Source organism: Oncorhynchus masou, unplaced genomic scaffold (genome assembly GCF_036934945.1).
Source record: "Oncorhynchus masou masou isolate Uvic2021 unplaced genomic scaffold, UVic_Omas_1.1 unplaced_scaffold_674, whole genome shotgun sequence".
Lineage (NCBI taxonomy): Eukaryota > Metazoa > Chordata > Actinopteri > Salmoniformes > Salmonidae > Oncorhynchus > Oncorhynchus masou.
This window is the reverse complement of record NW_027013189.1, coordinates 318,665-339,940: the sequence shown is the minus strand read 5'-3', so window position 1 is coordinate 339,940 and position 21,276 is coordinate 318,665. Positions and strand designations below refer to the sequence as shown.

Sequence of the window (21,276 nt, the reverse complement as noted above, 5' to 3'; positions counted from 1 at the left end):
TCGTTTTGGATATTTGAAAACGTCAGCTAAAAACAACAGCTATTTATTGACCCAAAGGGAGGCCCCTAGCAACCCTAAAAAAGGAAAGAAAACATATGTACATAGCAGATAAACAAGTACTAATGATCTAGTAGATGTATGTGTTTTATGTTGCGTTAACCATGTATACTGCTGTCTTGGCTCACTTGGAAAATATGTCGATGTGACCCTTTTTAAATAAAGGATGGTGGCCAATGTTTTATAACTGGTCTGTGATCTATGTGGAGATATATATATATATATATATATAAAACCCAGTGTATTATAGTAAAGAGGAAAGGCAGTCAGCAGTAGTCAGTCTTACAGTAAAGAGGAAAGGCAGACAGCATAGTAGAGAGGAAAGACAGACAGCAGTCTCAGTCTTATAGTAAAGAGGAACGGCAGACAGCAGTAGTCAGTGTCTTATAGTAAAGAGGAAAGGCAGACAGCAGTAGTCAGTCTTATATTAAAGAGGAAAGGCAGACAGCAGTAGTCAGTCTTATAGTAAAGAGGAAAGGCAGACAGCAGTAGTCAGTCTTATAGTAAAGAGGAAAGGCAGACAGCAGTAGTCAGTCTTATAGTAAAGAGGAAATGCAGACAGCAGTAGTCAGTCTTATAGTAGAGAGGAAAGGCATACAGCAGTAGTCAGTCTTATAGTAGAGAGGAAAGGCAGACAGCAGTAGTCAGTCTTATAGTAGAGAGGAAAGGCAGACAGCAGTAGTCAGTCTTATAGTAAGAGGAACGGCAGACAGCAGTAGTCAGTCCTATAGTAAAGAGGAAAGGCAGACAGCAGTAGTCAGTCTTATAGTAAAGAGGAACGGCAGACAGCAGTAGTCAGTCTTATAGTAGAGAGGAAAGGCAGACAGCAGTAGTCAGTCTTATAGTAGAGAGGAAAGGAAAGAGTAGTCAGTGCCTTATAGTAAAGAGGAACGGCAGACAGTAGTCAGTCTTATAGTAGAGAGGAAAGGCAGACAGGTAGTCAGTCTTACAGACAGCAGTAGTCAGTCTTATAGTAAAGAGGAACGGCAGACAGCAGTAGTCAGTCTTATAGTAAAGAGGAAAGGCAGACAGCAGTAGTCAGTCATATAGTAGAGAGGAACGACAGACAGCAGTAGTCAGTCTTATAGTAGAGAGGAACGGCAGACAGCAGTAGTCAGTCTTATAGTAAAGAGGAAAGGCAGACAGCAGTAGTCAGTGTCTTATAGTAAAGAGGAAAGGCAGACAGCAGTAGTCAGTGTCTTATAGTAAAGAGGAAAGGCAGACAGCAGTAGTAGGTCCTAGTAAAGAGGAACGGCAGACAGCAGTAGTCAGTCTTATAGTAAAGAGGAAAGGCAGACAGCAGTAGTCAGTCTTATAGTAGAGAGAAAGGCAGACAGCAGTAGTCAGTCTTATAGTAAAGAGGAAAGGCAGACAGCAGTAGTCAGTCTTATAGTAGAGGAAAGGCAGACAGCAGTAGTCAGTGTCTTATAGTAAAGAGGAAAGGCAGACAGCAGTAGTAGTCTTATAGTAAGAGGAAAGACAGACAGCAGTAGTCAGTCTTATAGTAGAGAGGAACGGCAGACAGCAGTAGTCAGTCTTATAGTAAAGAGGAAAGGCAGACAGCAGTAGTCAGTCTTATAGTAAAGAGGAACGGCAGACAGCAGTAGTCAGTCTTATAGTAGAGAGGAAAGGCAGACAGCAGTAGTCAGTCTTATAGTAAAGAGGAAAGACAGACAGCAGTAGTCAGTCTTATAGTAAAGAGGAAAGGCAGACAGCAGTAGTCAGTCTTATAGTATAGAGGAAAGGCAGACAGCAGTAGTCAGTCTTATAGTAGAGAGGAACGGCAGACAGCAGTAGTCAGTCTTATAGTAAAGAGGAAAGGCAGACAGCAGTAGTCAGTCCTATAGTAAAGAGGAAAGGCAGACAGCAGTAGTCAGTCTTATAGTAAAGAGGAACGGCAGACAGCAGTAGTCAGTCTTATAGTAGAGAGGAACGGCAGACAGCAGTAGTCAGTCTTATAGTAGAGAGGAAAGACAGACAGCAGTAGTCAGTCTTACAGTAAAGAGGAAAGGCAGACAGCAGTAGTCGTGTCTTATAGTAGAGAGGAACGGCAGTGAGACTGAGCCATGTGAGGAGCCAGGTCAGGGAAGAGTACCGCCCTGGGCAGTCAGCTGACTATTTCGGTGTTTCAAATGGCACTATTCCTATATTGTGCACTACTTTTGACCAGAGCACTATGGATCCTATGGACTCTGTTCAAACGTAGTGCACTATATAGGGTGTCATTTGGGGTGTATACCAACTCTCTCTCTCTGGCAATTGACAAGGGGGTTCCGGAACCTGGGAAGGAATGAGTGAAGCCATGAATACCTGGACTTCCAGTAGTACTGTTACTCTGACCTTTATCACTACAACACTACATAGTTTTATGTTGACCTCTTATCACAGCACCCTATTCCCTATAGGGGCTCTGGTGAAAAGTAGTGCACTAAATAGGGACTAAGCTGCCGTTTGGGATATAGGCAATATCAAGGCGAGATTTGAGACAACTGGTGCCTCGCTCAGTTAGACTTTATCTCGTCTTCATCCGTCTATTCCAGGGATCATCAACTAGATTCAGATGTGGGTTGATAATAAAAACATTTGTAGACTGCAATTTGACAGTAAAAAGCCCAAACATATTTATTTCAAATCAAATTTTATTTGCCACCTGCGCCCAATACAACTGGTGTAGACTTCACTGTGAAATGCTTGATTACAAGCCCCTAACCAACAACGTAGTTTAAAAATAATGGTAACAAGAGGAATGAAACACAATGGAGCTATATACAGGAGTACCAGATCAATGTGGAGCTCCATACAGGAAGTACCAGATCAATGTGGAGCTACATACAGGAAGTACCAGATCAATGTGGAGCTACATACAGGAAGTACCAGATCAATGTGGAGCTACATACAGGAAGTACCAGATCAATGTGGAGCTCCATACAGGAAGTACCAGATCAATGTGGAGCTCCAGGAAGTACAGGAAGTAGCCATACAGATCAATCAATGTGGAGCTCCATACAGGAAGTACCAGATCAATGTGGAGCTATATACAGGAAGTACCAGATCAATGGAGCTGGAGCCAGATCAACATATACAGGAAGTACCAGATCAATGTGGAGCTATATACAGGTGGAAGTACAGGAAATACAGATCAATGTGGAGCTATATACAGGAAGTACCAGATCAATTTGGAGCTATATACAGGAGTACCAGATCAATGTGCAGAGGTACGAGCTATTTGAGGTAGATATGTACATGAAGGCAGGTTAAGTGACAAGGCATCATAGATAAGATTGAAATGTGTAAGTGTGTTCTGTGTGTGCGGGTTTTATTTGACCAAAACAACATGGTTGATTTCTTTAGGGATCCTAGCCAGTAAGGTTGATTTCTTTAGGGGTCCTGGCCAGTAAGGTTGATTTCTTCAGGGGTCCTGGCCAGTAAGGTTGATTTCTTTAGGGGTCCTGGCCAGTAAGGTTGATTTCTTTAGGGGTCCTGGCCAGGGATTTCTTTAGTCCTGGCCAGTAAGGTTGATTTCTTCAGGGGTCCTGGCCAGTAAGGTTGATTTCTTCAGTAAGGGATCCTCCTGGCCAGTAAGGTTGATAAGAATGTAGGGGTGGTGGTGTGAAGAGGACTACTCTAAACGCAACACTTACAAGCAGCAGCAGCTCCTCTGACTCATCACTAAGCCACATACATCCTGTTCTGTTGGGAGGAGTGGAGGGGCAGCCTCGAAGATGAGAACCGCAATAGTTTAAAATACTTTGCTTTTCTGTACTTCTGTGAAATCATTTTATTATTCAAATAGCTAACTGCTGGTAAACAGACTTAGTTTTGGTTGAGATGGAGAGGAGACCAGAGGAAGCCACTTCAGACACACAGGGATGAGGAGAGGTTTGGGGGGGGAGGTGATTCCACAACAGCTCGCCAAAAGGAGACAAGCTGGGACCAGAACCTCTGACATCACAGGCCAATCACACTCCTCCTACTGCAGCAAGGATAATTTGTTTCTGAGGAATGACTTCACAGGCAGAATTACTCTCCCTGGCCTAGAGCCGTGCCCCGTCCGCCTGTAGCCTGGCCTAGAGCCATGCCCCGTCCGCCTGGCCTAGAGCCATGCCCCGTCCGCCTGTAGCCTGGCCTAGAGCCATGCCCCGTCCGCCTGGCCTAGAGCCGTGCCCCCCGTCCGCCTGTAGCCTGGGCCTAGAGCCATGCCCCCCGTCCCGCCTGGCCTAGAGCCGTGCCCCGTCCGCCTGTAGCCTGGCCTAGAGCAGTGCCCCGTCCGCCTGTAGCCTGGCCTAGAGCCTTGCCCCGCCCGCCTGTAGCCTGGCCTAGAGCCGTGCCCAGTCCGCCTGTAGCCTGGCCTAGAGCCGTGCCCCGTCCGCCTGAAGCCTGGCCTAGAGCCGTGCCCCGTCCGCCTGTAGCCTGGCCTAGAGCCGTGCCCCGTCCGACTGTAGCCTGGCCTAGAGCCGTGCCCCGTCAGCCTGTAGCCTGGCCTAGAGCCATGCCCCGTCCGCCTGAAGCCTGGCCTAGAGCCATGCACCGTCAGCCTGTAGCCTGGCCTAGAGCCGTGCACCGTCAGCCTGTAGCCTGGCCTAGAGCCGTGCACCGTCAGCCTGTAGCCTGGCCCAGAGCCGTGCACCGTCAGCCTGTAGCCTGGCCTAGAGCCGTGCACCGTCAGCCTGTAGCCTGGCCTAGAGCCGTGCACCCGTCAGCCTGTAGCCTGGCCTAGAGCCGTGCCCCAGTCAGCCTGTAGCCTGGCCTAGAGCCGTGCCCCGTCAGCCTGTAGCCTGGCCTAAAGCCGTGCCCCGTCAGCCTGTAGCCTGGCCTAAAGCCGTGCCCCCGTCAGCCTGTAGCCTGGCCTAAAGCCGTGCCCGTCAGCCTGTAGCCTGGCCTAAAGCCGTGCCCCGTCAGCCTGTAGCCTGGCCTAAAGCCGTGCCCCGTCAGCCTGTAGCCTGGCCTAAAGCCGTGCCCCGTCAGCCTGTAGCCTGGCCTAAAGCCGTGCCCCGTCAGCCTGTAGCCTGGCCTAAACCCGTGCCCCGTCAGCCTGTAGCCTGGCCTAGAGGCGTGCACTGTCAGCCTGTAGCCTGGCCTAGAGTCATGCACTGTCAGCCTGGCCCTGTCAGCCTGTAGCCTGGCCTAGAGGCGTGCACTGTCAGCCTGTAGCCTGGCCTAGAGCCATGCACTGTCAGCCTGTAGCCTGGCACTGTCAGCCTGTAGCCTGGCCTAGAGTCATGCACTGTCAGCCTGTAGCCTGGCCTAGAGCCGTGCCCCGTCCGCCTGTAGCCTGGCCTAGTCATGCCCTGTCAGCCTGTAGCCTGGCCTAGAGCCATGCACTGTCAGCCTGTAGCCTGGCCTAGAGTCATGCACTGTCAGCCTGTAGCCTGGCCTAGAGTCATGCCCTGTCAGCCTGTAGCCTGGCCTAGAGCCATGCCCTGTCAGCCTGTAGCCTGGCCTAGAGTCATGCCCTGTCAGCCTGTAGCCTGGCCTAGAGCCATGCCCTGTCAGCCTGTAGCCTGGCCTAGAGCCATGCACTGTCAGCCTGTAGCCTGGCCTAGAGCCATGCACTGTCAGCCTGTAGCCTGGCACTGTCAGCCTGTAGCCTGGCCTAGAGTCATGCCCTGTCAGCCTGTAGCCTGGCCTAGAGTCATGCCCTGTCAGCCTGTAGCCTGGCCTAGAGCCATGCACTGTCAGCCTGTAGCCTGGCACTGTCAGCCTGTAGCCTGGCCTAGAGTCATGCCCCGTCAGCCTGTAGCCATGCACTGTCAGCCTGTAGCTCCCTCCATAGACACACAGAAACATCATGTTGGTGAACACAGTTGAAAGGATTAACAGAGAAAACTTGAGATTCAGTCGAGGATTTCTTCTCACAGGGTCAACCAACTACTCAGTCACACCACTATGTTACACACAACTACTCAATCCATTTATGTTCACACCATGAATTAACTCTTCATTAAATATCAATTTATTAATGTTTCCTTTCTCTCTTACAAAGAATACAATCTGGTCTACAAAATTCAGAGCGTGAAAGTGTTGGTCAAAATACAGGAGAGAGTGTCCCCCACCCAAAAGCATCCCTCCCCTCGTCACTCCTTGTAATCGGTATCCATGTGAACCCCCCCCCCCAACCTGTTCCTGTACCCTGTCTGACAACACTGCCAGTGTTACCCCAGGCCGGTACATGTTGTTATCTCACAGAAACAACCTGAATAATCAACAGGAGCTAAACTACAGTGGAACTGAGACAGACAGATGTGGACAGACCCCCCCCCCTCCCAAAACAACACATTTGAGAAAGTTCTACGCTGTTCTCGTTGTTAGCGTCAGCGGATGATGTGTGCCGGCCGGCCTTCCACCCACCAGACAGACTCCTCCAGCCCCAGGACCCAGCCTGCTCTGAGTCCCCCAATGAGGGTGGTGTTGGACCAGGTTGGGCTCTGGCCTCCAGACTGGCCCTCTCAGAGCTGGCCCCAGAAGCAGGGGGGGCAGTGAGGGGGTGGGGCAGTTCAAGGAGAGATGGGGCTATATCAGGGCCAGCTGATTCTGACTCGCTGAGCCCACTGGCAGGGCACCGGAGGGGTGGAGGATGGAGGTGGCGCCCCCTCAGGCCACATAGTGGTACTGGTTGGGACTCTCCTTGTCTCTCTCCATGTAGTCTCTGTCAATCAGCGACTCAATCCGCTTCTTCAGGTCTCCAGGCTGAGGAGAGAACACACAGAGGAATGAACACACAGAGGAGAGAGAACACACAGAGGAATGGCACTGAAGGGCATATGCAGCTTAGAGCTGAGGGTGTACAGTGCAGTTTACTTGATGTGAATGACTGTTTGATGTGACTATATTTCAGGGTAGGAAAAAAGAACGAGAGAGAGAGAGAGAGAGAGAGAGAGAGAGAGAGAGAAAAATGAAAGAGTACCTTGACGGGGAACTTGAGCTGGTTGTATAGTTCGACACCAACAGGTTGTGGCCCAGGGTTTTCTCATCTTCATGATGCGGACAACGGCCGCGTCGATCTGGTACTGTCTGTCCTGAAACACACGCTCTGTGGTGCTCACCTGCTCCTCTACCTGGACACACGACACAGAAACATCAACACACGCTCTGTGGTGGTCACCTGCTCCTCTACCTGGACACACACACACAGAAACATCAACACACGCTCTGTGGTGGTCACCTGCCCTCTACCTGGACACACACACACAGAAACATCAACACACGCTCTGTGGTGGTCACCTGCTCCTCTACCTGGACACACACACACAGAAACATCAACACACGCTCTGTGGTGCTCACCTGCTCCTCTACCTGGACACACACACACAGAAACATCAACACACGCCTGTGGTGCTCACCTGCTCCTCTACCTGGACACACACACACACATCAACACACGCTCTGTCTGTGGTGCTCACCTGCTCCTCTACCTGGACACACACACACAGAAACATCAACACACGCCTGTGGTGCTCACCTGCTCCTCTACCTGGACACACACACACAGAAACATCAACACACGCTCTGTGGTGCTCACCTGCTCCTCTACCTGGACACACACACACAGAAACATCAACACACGCTCTGTGGTGGTCACCTGCTCCTCTACCTGGACACACACACACAGAAACATCAACACGCCTCTGTGGTGCTCACCTGCTCCTCTACCTGGACACACACACACAGAAACATCAACACACGCTCTGTGGTGCTCACCTGCTCCTCTACCTGGACACACACACACAGAAACAGCAACACACGCTCTGTGGTGCTCACCTGCTCCTCTACCTGGACACACACACAGAAACATCAACACACGCTCTGTGGTGCTCACCTGCTCCTCTACCTGGACACACACACAGAAACATCAACACACGCTCTGTGGTGCTCACCTGCTCCTCTACCTGGACACACACACACAGAAACATCAACACACGCTCTGTGGTGCTCACCTGCTCCTCTACCTGGACACACACACACAGACACATCAACACACGCTCTGTCTGTGGTGCTCACCTGCTCCTCTACCTGGACACACACACACAGAAACATCAACACACGCTCTGTGGTGGTCACCTGCTCCTCTACCTGGACACACACACAGAAACATCAACACACGCTCTGTGGTGGTCACCTGCTCCTCTACCTGGACACACACACAGAAACATCAACACACGCTCTGTGGTGGTCACCTGCTCCTCTACCTGGACACACACACAGAAACATCAACACACGCTCTGTGGTGGTCACCTGCTCCTCTACCTGGACACACACACAGAAACATCAACACACGCTCTGTCTGTGGTGGTCACCTGCTCCTCTACCTGGACACACACACAGAAACATCAACACACGCTCTGTGGTGGTCACCTGCTCCTCTACCTGGACACACACACAGAAACATCAACACACGCTCTGTGGTGGTCACCTGCTCCTCTACCTGGACACACACACACAGACACATCAACACACGCTCTGTCTGTGGTGCTCACCTGCTCCTCTACCTGGACACACACACAGAAACATCAACACACGCTCTGTGGTGGTCACCTGCTCCTCTACCTGGACACACACACAGAAACATCAACACACGCTCTGTGGTGGTCACCTGCTCCTCTACCTGGACACACACACAGAAACATCAACACACGCTCTGTGGTGGTCACCTGCTCCTCTACCTGGACACACACAGAAACATCAACACACGCTCTGTGGTGGTCATCTGCTCCTCTACCTGGACACACACACAGAAACATCAACACACGCTCTGTCTGTGGTGGTCACCTGCTCCTCTACCTGGACACACACACAGAAACATCAACACACGCTCTGTGGTGGTCACCTGCTCCTCTACCTGGACACACACACAGAAACATCAACACACGCTCTGTGGTGGTCACCTGCTCCTCTACCTGGACACACACACAGAAACATCAACACACGCTCTGTGGTGGTCACCTGCTCCTCTACCTGGACACACACACAGAAACATCAACACACGCTCTGTGGTGGTCACCTGCTCCTCTACCTGGACACACACACAGAAACATCAACACACGCTCTGTCTGTGGTGGTCACCTGCTCCTCTACCTGGACACACACACACAAACATCAACACACGCTCTGTGGTGGTCACCTGCTCCTCTACCTGGACACACACACAGAAACATCAACACACGCTCTGTGGTGGTCACCTGCTCTTCAACCTGGACACACAACCAACACAACTGTAATTCACCATTTATTTTCTGTGAACGTTTCACTTCCTGAATAAAATGACTCCAACTGGAGAGTTGACTGTGTGAATGCATGATGGCCACACTTCCTCCAATGATGGGCAAGGGAGGAACTCAAAACTTAGGCAATAAGATATACATGACGGAACCTGGAGTGTCAACCCTCAGTGGAAAGCACCATTATATGGATGAATTAGTCTGATATAACAGACACAAGGATTAGAGTCAGCACCCCTTTCTGTTCAACAGGCAGGCACAGACTTGACAATGTACCGTTTCCTTCACAGAGAGAGGCGTTAAGCCTACCGTTTCCTTCACAGAGACAGAGGTGTTAACCCTACCGTTTCTTCAGAGACAGATGTTAACCCTACCGTTTCCTTCAGAGACAGATGTTAACCCTACCGTTTCCTTCACAGAGACAGATGTTAACCCTACCGTTTCCTTCACAGAGACGTTAACCCTACCGTTTCCTTCACAGAGAGAGAGGTGTTAACCCTATCATTTCCTTCACAGAGACAGAGAGGTGTTAAGCCTACCATTTCCTTCACAGAGACAGAGGTGTTAACCCTACCGTTTCCTTCAGAGACAGATGTTAACCCTACCGTTTCCTTCAGAGACAGATGTTAACCCTACCGTTTCCTTCAGAGACAGATGTTAACCCTACCGTTTCCTTCACAGAGACAGGTGTTAACCCTACCGTTTCCTTCACAGAGACGTTAACCCTACCGTTTCCTTCACAGAGAGAGAGAGGTGTTAACCCTATCATTTCCTTCACAGAGACAGAGAGGTGTTAACCCTACCGTTTCCTTCACAGAGACAGAGAGGTGTTAACCCTACCGTTTCCTTCACAGAGACAGAGAGGTGTTAACCCTACCGTTTCCTTCACAGAGACAGAGAGGTGTTAACCCTACCGCTTTCCTTCACAGAGACAGAGAGGTGTTAACCCTACCGTTTCCTTCACAGAGACAGAGAGGTGTTAACCCTACCGTTTCCTTCACAGAGACAGAGAGGTGTTAACCCTACCGTTTCCTTCACAGAGACAGAGAGGTGTTAACCCTACCGCTTCCTTCACAGAGACAGAGAGGTGTTAACCCTACCGTTTCCTTCACAGAGACAGAGAGAGGTGTTAACCCTACCGTTTCCTTCACAGAGACAGAGAGAGGTGTTAACCCTACCATTTCCTTCACAGAGACAGAGAGGTGTTAACCCTACCGTTTCCTTCACAGAGACAGGTGTTAAGCCTACCGTTTCCTTCAGAGACGTTAACCCTACCGTTTCCTTCACAGAGACGTAGAGGTGTTAACCTACCGTTTCCTTCAGAGTCAGAGAGAGTGTTAACCCTACCGTTTCCTTCACAGAGACAGAGAGGTGTTAACCCTACCGTTTCCTTCACAGAGTCAGAGAGGTGTTAACCCTACTGCTTTTTCACAGAGACAGAGGTGTTAACCCTACCGCTTTCCTTCACAGAGACATAGAGATGTTAACCCTACCGTTTCCTTCATCTGAATCTGGTTGATCTTGATGCGGAACAGTTTGTGTCTGAAGTCGTTGTTGAAGTTGAAGCGGTCTCCGTCTCTATGTCCTTCCCCGGGACTCTTATTGAGGACGCGCGCCTTCCCACAGGCCAGAGACTGCAGGGTACGCTCAACTCACCCTCCTCTGGGGACGGAACGGGACACAGATCACAGTTACACTACTTCCATATACATCAAGTTTAATTGAGAAATTACATGCATTTCATGAATGAGCCAAAATGTTATTAACCCCAAATACGCAATGAGATTAATGTAGAAGAGAAATAGAGGTGATTAGAAGGGCACTCAACATGTACGGACGGCACTGACACGAATCATTGATGACTGGTTAAAATAAATGGATAAGACTGCAGGAGCTGTACTGTTAGAATTCAGTGCATCCTTTGATATCATTGACCCTAACCTGTTGTTGAGAAAGACCTGTGATATGGCAATCTAATAGAACCTTCTCTAATGCCAAACATGTAAAGTGTGGTGTACCGCAGGGCCGCTCTCTCAAAGTCCTGTGCTTTTTCCCCCGATACTGAACAAAAAATAAAACGCAACAAGTGTTGGTTCCATGTTTCTAGCAGAAATAAGAGCCCAGAAATGTTTCATAACCACAAAAGAGCGTATTGCTCGAGGTCACATGGGGAGAGGCGAGGTGCCGTTGCTTAATTTGTTGGGTTGCTGTCCACTTGCTCTCCATAAGACAGAAGAGTTCCATGCAGTCATGGCTCTGTATAATACTGTACTTGTCATTTGTTCTGGACCTGGGGACTCTGAAAAGACCCCGTGGCACGTCTGGTGTAAGTTGACGAAGCAAACCATTTGGAATTTCCAACACAACGTGTTTTTATAAAAACAAGAAGTAATGCAGTCAGTGTTTCTCAACTCTCAGCCAAGAGACTGGCATGCATATTATTATTAGCCCTCTGGTTACAATGAAGAGCAAGACTAAATGTTAATGTTTAAATGTTGGTACATTGTAAAAATCAGTCTAATGTCTTTTTCATTGTGTCGGAGCCCAGTAACACGAGCTGCCACCATTGGCATTGGCTGACGGGGATCAGAATCAATCTAAACTAGAGATAAATAAGGAGAGGAGTTAGATTCATCTAAGGAAAGGACCAGACCTTTTGTACCTATGAAGACAGACAGACAGAGGGAGAAGCTGTACCTATGAAGACACACAGACAGATGGAGAAGCTGTATCTATAAAGACAGACAGACGGAGAAGCTGTACCTATGAAGACAGACAGACAGACGGAGAAGCTGTACCTATGAAGACAGACAGACAGAGGGAGAAGCTGTACCTATGAAGACAGACAGACAGAGGGAGAAGCTGTACCTATGAAGACAGACAGACAGAGGGAGAAGCTGTACCTATGAAGACAGACAGAGGGGAGAAGCTGTACCTATGAAGACAGTCAGAGGGAGAAGCTGTACCTATGAAGACAGACAGACAGAGGGAGAAGCTGTACCTATGAAGACAGACAGAGGGAGAAGCGGTACCTATGAAGACAGACAGAGGGAGAAGCTGTACCTATGAAGACAGACAGACAGAGGGAGAAGCTGTACCTATGAAGACAGACAGAGGGAGAAGCTGTACCTATGAAGACAGACAGACAGAGGGAGAAGCTGTACCTATGAAGACAGACAGACAGAGGGACAAGCTGTACCTATGAAGACAGACAGACAGAGGGACAAGCTGTACCTATGAAGACAGCCAGACAGGACAAGCTGTACCTATGAAGACAGACAGACAGAGGAGAAGCGGTACCTATGCCAGTGGCTGATTTGATCTCCTCCACGCTGAACTCCTCCCCTCGTTGAACATCAATAGCACCAACGTCTGGAACAGAGACACCTGCAGCTCCTTCTTACCCTGTAGACGGACACAGTTAGAGACACGTCTGGAACAGAGACACGTCTGGAACAGAGACACAGTTAGAAACACGTCTGGAACAGAGACACAGTTAGAAACACGTCTGGAACAGAGACACAGAGACACGTCTGGAACAGAGACACAGAGACACGCCTGGAACAGAGACACAGAGACACGTCTGGAACAGAGACACAGAGACACGTCTGGAACAGAGACACAGTTAGAGACACGCCTGGAACAGAGACACAGAGACACGCCTGGAACAGAGACACAGAGACACGTCTGGAACAGAGACACAGTTAGAGACACGTCTGGAACAGAGACACAGAGACACGCTCTGAACAGAGACACAGAGACACGCCTGGAACAGAGACACAGAGACACGCCTGGAACAGAGACACAGAGACACGTCTGGAACAGAGACACGTCTGGAACAGAGACACGTCTGGAACAGAGACACGTCTGGAACAGAGACACGCCTGGAACAGAGACACGTCTGGAACAGAGACACGTCTGGAACAGAGACACGTCTGGAACAGAGACACGTCTGGAACAGAGACACGTCTGGAACAGAGACACGTCTGGAACAGAGACACGTCTGGAACAGAGACACAGTTAGAGACACGCCTGGAACAGAGACACAGAGACACGCCTGGAACAGAGACACAGAGACACGTCTGGAACAGAGACACAGTTAGAGACACGTCTGGAACAGAGACACAGTTAGAGACACGTCTGGAACAGAGACACAGAGACACGTCTGGAACAGAGACACGTCTGGAACAGAGACACGTCTGGAACAGAGACACGTCTGGAACAGAGACACGTCTGGAACAGAGACACGTCTGGAACAGAGACACGTCTGGAACAGAGACACGTCTGGAACAGAGACACGTCTGGAACAGAGACACGTCTGGAACAGAGACACGTCTGGAACAGAGACACAGTTAGAGACACGCCTGGAACAGAGACACAGAGACACGCCTGGAACAGAGACACAGAGATACGTCTGGAACAGAGACACAGTTAGAGACACGTCTGGAACAGAGACACGTCTGGAACAGAGACACAGAGACACGTCTGGAACAGAGACACAGAGACACGTCTGGAACAGAGACACAGACACGTCTGGAACAGAGACACAGAGACACGTCTGGAACAGAGACACAGAGACACGCCTGGAACAGAGACACAGAGACACGCCTGGAACAGAGACACAGAGACACGTCTGGAACAGAGACACAGAGACACGTCTGGAACAGAGACACAGAGACACGTCTGGAACAGAGACACAGAGACACGTCTGAAACAGAGACACACAGTCTGGAAATAGAGACACACAGTTAGAGACACGTCTGGAACAGAGACACACAGTTAGAGACACGTCTGGAACAGAGACACACAGTTAGAGACACGTCTGGAACAGAGACACACAGTTAGAGACACGTCTGGAACAGAGACACACAGTTAGAGACACGTCTGGAACAGAGACACAGTTAGAGACACGTCTGGAACAGAGACACAGAGACACGTCTGGAACAGAGACACGTCTTGAACAGAGACACAGTTAGAAACACGTCTGGAACAGAGACACAGTTAGAAACACGTCTGGAACAGAGACACGGAGACACGTCTGGAACAGAGACACGGAGACACGCCTGGAACAGAGACACAGAGACACGTCTGGAACAGAGACACAGAGACACGTCTGGAACAGAGACACAGAGACACGTCTGGAACAGAGACACGTCTGGAACAGAGACACGTCTGGAACAGAGACACGTCTGGAACAGAGACACGTCTGGAACAGAGACACAGTTAGAGACACGCCTGGAACAGAGACACAGAGACACGCCTGGAACAGAGACACAGAGACACGCCTGGAACAGAGACACAGAGACACGTCTGGAAGAGAGACACAGAGACACGTCTGGAACAGAGACACGTCTGGAACAGAGACACGTCTGGAACAGAGACACGTCTGGAACAGAGACACGTCTGGAACAGAGACACAGTTAGAGACACGCCAGGAACAGAGACACAGAGACACGCCTGGAACAGAGACACAGAGACACGTCTGGAACAGAGACACAGTTAGAGACACGTCTGGAACAGAGACACAGTTAGAGACACGTCTGGAACAGAGACACAGAGACACGTCTGGAACAGAGACACAGAGACACGTCTGGAACAGAGACACAGAGACACGTCTGGAACAGAGACACGTCTGGAACAGAGACACGTCTGGAACAGAGACACGTCTGGAACAGAGACACGTCTGGAACAGAGACACAGTTAGAGACACGCCTGGAACAGAGACACAGAGACACGCCTGGAACAGAGACACAGAGACACGTCTGGAACAGAGACACAGAGACACGTCTGGAACAGAGACACAGTTAGAGACACGTCTGGAACAGAGACACAGTTAGAGACACGTCTGGAACAGAGACACAGTTAGAGACACGTCTGGAACAGAGACACACAGTTAGAGACACGTCTGGAACAGAGACACACAGTTAGAGACACGTCTGGAACAGAGACACACAGTTAGAGACACGTCTGGAACAGAGACACACAGTTAGAGACACGTCTGGAACAGAGACACAGTTAGAGACACGTCTGGAACAGAGACACAGAGACACGTCTGGAACAGAGACACGTCTTGAACAGAGACACAGTTAGAAACACGTCTGGAACAGAGACACAGTTAGAAACACGTCTGGAACAGAGACACGGAGACACGTCTGGAACAGAGACACAGAGACACGCCTGGAACAGAGACACAGAGACACGTCTGGAACAGAGACACAGAGACACGTCTGGAACAGAGACACGTCTGGAACAGAGACACGTCTGGAACAGAGACACGTCTGGAACAGAGACACAGTTAGAGACACGTCTGGAACAGAGACACAGAGACACGTCTGGAACAGAGACACGCCTTGAACAGAGACACAGTTAGAAACACGTCTGGAACAGAGACACAGTTAGAAACACGTCTGGAACAGAGACACGGAGACACGTCTGGAACAGAGACACAGAGACACGCCTGGAACAGAGACACAGAGACACGTCTGGAACAGAGACACAGAGACACGTCTGGAACAGAGACACGTCTGGAACAGAGACACGTCTGGAACAGAGACACGTCTGGAACAGAGACACGTCTGGAACAGAGACACAGTTAGAGACACGCCTGGAACAGAGACACAGAGACACGCCTGGAACAGAGACACAGAGACACGCCTGGAACAGAGACACAGAGACACGTCTGGAACAGAGACACAGAGACACGTCTGGAACAGAGACACGTCTGGAACAGAGACACGTCTGGAACAGAGACACGCCTGGAACAGAGACACGTCTGGAACAGAGACACGTCTGGAACAGAGACACAGTTAGAGACACGCCTGGAACAGAGACACAGAGACACGCCTGGAACAGAGACACAGAGACACGCCTGGAACAGAGACACAGTTAGAGACACGTCTGGAACAGAGACACAGTTAGAGACACGTCTGGAACAGAGACACAGAGACACGTCTGGAACAGAGACACAGAGACACGTCTGGAACAGAGACACAGAGACACGTCTGGAACAGAGACACAGAGACACGTCTGGAACAGAGACACGTCTGGAACAGAGACACGTCTGGAACAGAGACACGTCTGGAACAGAGACACGTCTGGAACAGAGACACAGTTAGAGACACGCCTGGAACAGAGACACAGAGACACGCCTGGAACAGAGACACAGAGACACGTCTGGAACAGAGACACAGTTAGAGACACGTCTGGAACAGAGACACAGTTAGAGACACGTCTGGAACAGAGACACAGAGACACGTCTGGAACAGAGACACACAGTTAGAGACACGTCTGGAACAGAGACACAGAGACACGTCTGGAACAGAGACACAGAGACACGTCTGGAACAGAGACACAGAGACACGTCTGGAACAGAGACACGTCTGGAACAGAGACACGTCTGGAACAGAGACACAGTTAGAGACACGCCTGGAACAGAGACACAGAGACACGCCTGGAACAGAGACACAGAGACACGTCTGGAACAGAGACACAGAGACACGTCTGGAACAGAGACACAGAGACACGTCTGGAACAGAGACACGTCTGGAACAGAGACACGTCTGGAACAGAGACACGTCTGGAACAGAGACACGTCTGGAACAGAGACACGTCTGGAACAGAGACACGTCTGGAACAGAGACACAGTTAGAGACACGCCTGGAACAGAGACACAGAGACACGTCTGGAACAGAGACACAGAGACACGTCTGGAACAGAGACACAGTTAGAGACACGTCTGGAACAGAGACACAGTTAGAGACACGTCTGGAACAGAGACACAGTTAGAGACACGTCTGGAACAGAGACACAGAGACACGTCTGGAACAGAGACACAGAGACACGTCTGGAACAGAGACACAGAGACACGTCTGGAACAGAGACACGTCTGGAACAGAGACATGTCTGGAACAGAGACACAGTTAGAGACACGCCTGGAACAGAGACACAGAGACACGCCTGGAACAGAGACACAGAGACACGTCTGGAACAGAGACACACAGTTAGAGACACGTCTGGAACAGAGACACACAGTTAGAGACACGTCTGGAACAGAGACACACAGAGACACGTCTGGAACAGAGACACACAGTTAGAGACACGTCTGGAACAGAGACACACAGTTAGAGACACGTCTGGAACAGAGACACACAGTTAGAGACACGTCTGGAACAGAGACACAGTTAGAGACACGTCTGGAACAGAGACACAGAGACACGTCTGGAACAGAGACACAGAGACACGTCTTGAACAGAGACACAGTTAGAAACACGTCTGGAACAGAGACACAGTTAGAAACACGTCAGGAACAGAGACACAGAGACACGTCTGGAACAGAGACACAGAGACACGCCTGGAACAGAGACACAGAGACACGTCTGGAACAGAGACACGTCTGGAACAGAGACACGTCTGGAACAGAGACACGTCTGGAACAGAGACACAGTTAGAGACACGCCTGGAACAGAGACACAGAGACACGTCTGGAACAGAGACACACAGTTAGAGACACGTCTGGAACAGAGACACACAGTTAGAGACACGTCTGGAACAGAGACACACAGAGACACGTCTGGAACAGAGACACAGTTAGAGACACGTCTGGAACAGAGACACACAGTTAGAGACACGTCTGGAACAGAGACACACAGTTAGAGACACGTCTGGAACAGAGACACAGTTAGAGACACGTCTGGAACAGAGACACAGAGACACGTCTGGAACAGAGACACAGAGACACGTCTTGAACAGAGACACAGTTAGAAACACGTCTGGAACAGAGACACAGTTAGAAACACGTCAGGAACAGAGACACAGAGACACGTCTGGAACAGAGACACAGAGACACGCCTGGAACAGAGACACAGAGACACGTCTGGAACAGAGACACAGAGACACGTCTGGAACAGAGACACGTCTGGAACAGAGACACGTCTGGAACAGAGACACGTCTGGAACAGAGACACAGTTAGAGACACGCCTGGAACAGAGACACAGAGACACGCCTGGAACAGAGACACAGAGACACGCCTGGAACAGAGACACAGAGACACGTCTGGAACAGAGACACAGAGACACGTCTGGAACAGAGACACAGAGACACGTCTGGAACAGAGACACGTCTGGAACAGAGACACGTCTGGAACAGAGACACGTCTGGAACAGAGACACGTCTGGAACAGAGACACGTCTGGAACAGAGACACAGTTAGAGACACGCCTGGAACAGAGACACAGAGACACGCCTGGAACAGAGACACAGAGACACGCCTGGAACAGAGACACAGTTAGAGACACGTCTGGAACAGAGACACAGTTAGAGACACGTCTGGAACAGAGACACAGAGACACGTCTGGAACAGAGACACAGAGACACGCCTGGAACAGAGACACAGAGACACGTCTGGAACAGAGACACAGAGACACGTCTGGAACAGAGACACAGAGACACGTCTGGAACAGAGACACGTCTGGAACAGAGACACGTCTGGAACAGAGACACAGTTAGAGACACGCCTGGAACAGAGACACAGAGACACGTCTGGAACAGAGACACAGAGACACGTCTGGAACAGAGACACAGTTAGAGACACGTCTGGAACAGAGACACAGTTAGAGACACGTCTGGAACAGAGACACAGAGACACGTCTGGAACAGAGACACAGAGACACGTCTGGAACAGAGACACAGAGACACGTCTGGAACAGAGACACGTCTGGAACAGAGACACGTCTGGAACAGAGACACAGTTAGAGACACGCCTGGAACAGAGACACAGTTAGAGACACGCCTGGAACAGAGACACAGAGACACGCCTGGAACAGAGACACAGAGACACGTCTGGAACAGAGACACAGAGACACGTCTGGAACAGAGACACAGAGACACGTCTGGAACAGAGACACGTCTGGAACAGAGACACGTCTGGAACAGAGACACGCCTGGAACAGAGACACGTCTGGAACAGAGACACGTCTGGAACAGAGACACGTCTGGAACAGAGACACGTCTGGAACAGAGACACAGTTAGAGACACGCCTGGAACAGAGACACAGAGACACGCCTGGAACAGAGACACAGTTAGAGACACGCCTGGAACAGAGACACAGTTAGAGACACGTCTGGAACAGAGACACAGTTAGAGACACGTCTGGAACAGAGACACAGTTAGAGACACGTCTGGAACAGAGACACAGAGACACGTCTGGAACAGAGACACGTCTGGAACAGAGACACGTCTGGAACAGAGACACAGTTAGAGACACGCCTGGAACAGAGACACAGAGACACGCCTGGAACAGAGACACAGAGACACGTCTGGAACAGAGACACGTCTGGAACAGAGACACAGAGACACGTCTGGAACAGAGACACAGAGACACGTCTGGAACAGAGACACAGACACGTCTGGAACAGAGACACAGAGACACGTCTGGAACAGAGACACAGAGACACGTCTGGAACAGAGACACAGTTAGAGACACGTCTGGAACAGAGACACAGAGACACGTCTGGAACAGAGACACACAGTTAGAGACACGTCTGGAACAGAGACACACAGTTAGAGACACGTCTGGAACAGAGACACACAGTTAGAGACACGTCTGGAACAGAGACACACAGTTAGAGACACGTCTGGAACAGAGACACACAGTTAGAGACACGTCTGGAACAGAGACACACAGAGACACGTCTGGAACAGAGACACACAGTTAGAGACACGTCTGGAACAGAGACACACAGTTAGAGACACGTCTGGAACAGAGACACACAGTTAGAGACACGTCTGGAACAGAGACACACAGTTAGAGACACGTCTGGAACAGAGACACACAGTTAGAGACACGTCTGGAACAGAGACACACAGTTAGAGACACGTCTGGAACAGAGACACACAGTTAGAGACACGTCTGGAACAGAGACACACAGTTAGAGACACGTCTGGAACAGAGACACACAGTTAGAGACACGTCTGGAACAGAGACACACAGTTAGAGACACGTCTGGAACAGAGACACACAGTTAGAGACACGTCTGGAACAGAGACACACAGTTAGAGACACGTCTGGAACAGAGACACACAGTTAGAGACACGTCTGGAACAGAGACACACAGTTAGAGACACGTCTGGAACAGAGACACACAGTTAGAGACACGTCTGGAACAGAGACACACAGTTAGAGACACGTCTGGAACAGAGACACACAGTTAGAGACACGTCTGGAACAGAGACACACAGTTAGAGACACGTCTGGAACAGAGACACACAGTTAGAGACACGTCTGGAACAGAGACACACAGTTAGAGACACGTCTGGAACAGAGACACACAGTTAGAGACACGTCTGGAACAGAGACACACAGTTAGAGACACGTCTGGAACAGAGACACACAGTTAGAGACACGTCTGGAACAGAGACACACAGTTAGAGACACGTCTGGAACAGAGACACACAGTTAGAGACACGTCTGGAACAGAGACACAGAGACACGTCTGGAACAGAGACACCTGCAGCTCCTTGGTAAAAGAAGCATTAGAAATTTGACATTTCAAAGAATGCCGCCCATCTTCTAGGACAGTGTTGCTCTGGTCCTCACCTACCATTTCTATTGTATCCCAGCATATTTAACTTTGTGGGTATTTGAGGACCAGAGAAGCACTGTTCTCGGGAAACCTTTCAGTCTCACCTCTTTAAACTCAGTCTTCAGAACAGCGTGGCCCAGGGTGGGCTGCCACTGGAGCTTCCTGCCACTGTGTTTCCCCAGATAGAACAGCTTGAATACCTCCTGGAGCTTCACCATCTGGGAGGGGGAAAGAGCGAGGAGGGGGAAAAGAGCGAGGGAGGAGCGAGGGGGAAGAGCGAGGAGGGAGCGAGGGGGAAGAGCGAGGAGGGAGCGAGGGGAAGAGCGAGGAGGGAGCGAGGGGAAGAGCGAGGAGGGAGCGAGGGGGAAGAGCGAGGAGGGAGCGAGGGAAGAGCGAGGAGGGAAGAGCGAGGGGGAAGAGCGAG

At 50.3% G+C, this 21,276-nt stretch overlaps 1 pseudogene; it reads right to left on the bottom strand.

Annotated features, from left to right (window-relative positions):
* Positions 1–6,358: 6,358 nt before the first annotated feature.
* The window catches only part of LOC135536878 (cullin-4A-like), a 36,906-nt pseudogene continuing 21,988 nt past the window's right edge, over positions 6,359–21,276 (bottom strand).